The sequence below is a fragment of the Cryptomeria japonica genome, chromosome 11 (genome assembly GCF_030272615.1).
Source record: "Cryptomeria japonica chromosome 11, Sugi_1.0, whole genome shotgun sequence".
Lineage (NCBI taxonomy): Eukaryota > Viridiplantae > Streptophyta > Pinopsida > Cupressales > Cupressaceae > Cryptomeria > Cryptomeria japonica.
Genome location: NC_081415.1, coordinates 207,332,004 through 207,335,141, shown reverse-complemented (window position 1 = coordinate 207,335,141; position 3,138 = coordinate 207,332,004).

The window sequence follows — 3,138 nt, the reverse complement described above, 5'->3', positions numbered from 1 at the left end:
GTATCTTCTCTCTTTTTCTTTAAGTTGGAACAGAATAATGATACTTTAGATATAGTAGCCAAAATTTTACCGCCAGTTTCTATTCTAGTTTTCAAAAGACCTTTGTTCACTATTAAAGAAACCTTACCTTTGTCAATTTCTGAAATAAATTGTTCTCCCCTTCTCTTCCTGTAATCTTTTTCTGCTAAAGCATGAGCTGCCTCTTCAAGTGATTTTATTTGTTCACTAGCATCAACAAATAACCGTCCAAGCTTAGAAATAGGGGTGGCTAGATTATCTGTATTAGTCTCCAGTAGGAGACTTGATAAAATTTTAACAATAGTTTGAATGGTCTCTGCTTCTCGATTCTACTCTTTCAACCTCTTCTTTTGTGCTCTAGATTGCATAGCAGTAGAAATCTCCATTAGTTCAGAGGAAGTCAGATTGTCCATATCTATAGGACCTTTACTATTCATGGAGTCTTCATCACCATCATCATCGATCAAGGTTTTCTTCTTCTCCTTTGTTTTCTTCTCTTCATCATTTTTCTCTTCTGACTTCTTCTCTGGTTTCTCTTTCCCTGTCTCTGTTTGTTCCTTTTGTGTTGGTGTAATGACCGGTGGTATGTGACTTTCAACATTATGTTCCTTTAATATTGGTGGTTGCATGTCCACACTTTGTTTAGTAGTTGGTGCTTCCTCTGCTTTCTATTCCTCAACTATATCGAGTTCTTGTTCATTTTCCTTAACTAGTTCATTATTGGTACCGTTTGTATTAACAATATCCTCAGTATCATCAACAAAGAATATGACTAAAGAGGGAATAAACCAGGAAGGTGAATTCAGGTGGTTAGTGTATATGGTGAAAATGGATAACAATAATAACGATATTGAAAGGCTAAATGAATTCAACCACAAAACCCTAGCCTAACAACAACAAAGATCCACCATAACATATAAAGATTACCTAAGACAATGCAAATCAAATGAAATCACAAAGATTATACCATCACATGTATAATAGGGTTTGGATCTCCATTCTTCCTATCTCCATTGATCTTGCTTGATATATTTGCTCTCAGATTTTATGTGTGCACAAGAGCTCAACAAAAAACGGAAATGTGGTTGCAAGTAGGATCGCCTATGTTCAAAAGTGTAGTGTAGTCAAGTAGTCAATGAGGGGCTTGATAATGAAGGAAGAATCTCCTTATATAGAAGACACTATATTAAATGGAGGGATAAGATTGAGAGGTGTAAAAGGAGGTCGGCTATGATTAGAGGGTAGGTAAAAGAAATAATAAAATAATGAAAGGGGTAGATAGTGTATGAATTAAGAGATGAATGACATGTGTCATGGGTAGAAAAGGTTAATGAATTAATTAAATAAATAAAGATTTATTTAATTAATAGGAGTGAGATCAATTAAATAAATAAGATATTTATTTAATTTAGGAAAAGGATAATTTAAATAAATAAATGTATTTATTTAAATGAGAAATAAGGCTAGAAGAGGATAAATGAATTAATTAAATAAATAAAGATTTATTTAATTAATAGCAGAATTAGGCTTAGATAATTAAATAAATAAAATATTTATTTAATTAGACATGACAATTTTAGGTGTCTACATTTTGCCCCTCTTTGAGACAATGCGGCTTGTCGCGTTGTTTCAAAGAAGATAATATGAACTGATACAAAGTTGCCCCAAGATGGGAATGATATGCCCCCTCGAGAGATTGGATGAAAATGTCTAAAAAGATTGCAGAAAATGTCTCAATAAGAAAGGAAGGCTTGAATGGACTGACCGGATAGAGTGACAGAGTCACAGGATAATGAAGACTGACTCAGGAAATGAGGGCTAGGGCTAGGGTGAGGGTAGTCTATAAAATAGACCACGAGGGGAATACATCCTCATTGTCATCCACACATCCAAGAGATCAGAGTGCAGAGCAAGAATAGAGCAGCAGCGATGGCATTGGTGCATAGATTTGATCGCGTTCGTCGATTTCAGAGGCCAGCAGATGCAAGAGAGCCGGTAACTACCATAAAACCTCCTTGTACTTTGATGCATTTATTGTTGTCAGTAATGCATGCTAGGTAGAGTAATAAATGCACTTTTATGTCTTCTAGGTCAAATCGACAATTATGTGATGAACATACGTTGTCGATTGGATAAGCTGCTGAGAGGATACACTTAAGCAGGTCCTCTAGGAAAGACTAAAATAGCAAATAGGGCTAGGATTGACAATTCTGTGATAGAACATACGTTGCCAATTAGGAAACTTCTCAAGAGGATTCACTCAAGCATAGGCCCTAGGATAAGATAGATCAAGGCACTTCGTGATGAATAGTGAGTACCAAGATATAGTACTTTGTGATGAATAGGGAGTACTAAAATATGAGCAACACTTTGTGATGAATAGTGAGTGCAAACGTGAGCAGCACTTTGTGATGAACAAGGAGTGCCAAACATGTAGTACTTTGTGATGAATAGGGAGTACCACTAGGATAGAAGCAACACTTTGTGATGAATAGTGAGTGTCACTAGGACTGAGATGATTGATTTGTGTGACTACAGGAGTATTTACCTATGCTGGAGTCATGAGAGAGATTCCCATCGACTCAAAGGTTGCGACCTGAGTTGACAGCCGAGGACCAAGCTGCGATTGAGGCTATGGGTTTGAGACATATTCTATATGTGCCTGAGTTTCAGGTGAACATGGGATTGCTGACTGCACTGGCGGAGAGGTGGCACTCTGAGACTTGCACTTTTCATTTGCCGATGGGGGAGATGACAGTCACCCTGGAGGATGTATACAGGATTCTGCGGATACCAATCGATGGGGAGCTGATTCCGTACGATCGAGACAGAGACAGGGATGCCCTTAGATGAGTGTTCTAGGATCCAAGACTGGAGATGAGGGTGGGACATGTGGCATGGGATACCATGACATGGATAGGATTAGCACTACCAATAGTGTTGGCAGGAGTTATCAGTGGGTTCCTCTGTCCGGATAGGGTGACACAAGGGGTGGCTGTAGAGGACACAGGGGCTAGGAGAGATGATCTTGGGGTGGGTCCTTCTAGGGCTTAGACTCTGTCGAGGCCAGCCGGCTCTAAGGGAGGGAATTCATCATAGCTATAGAGGGCTCCATCATTA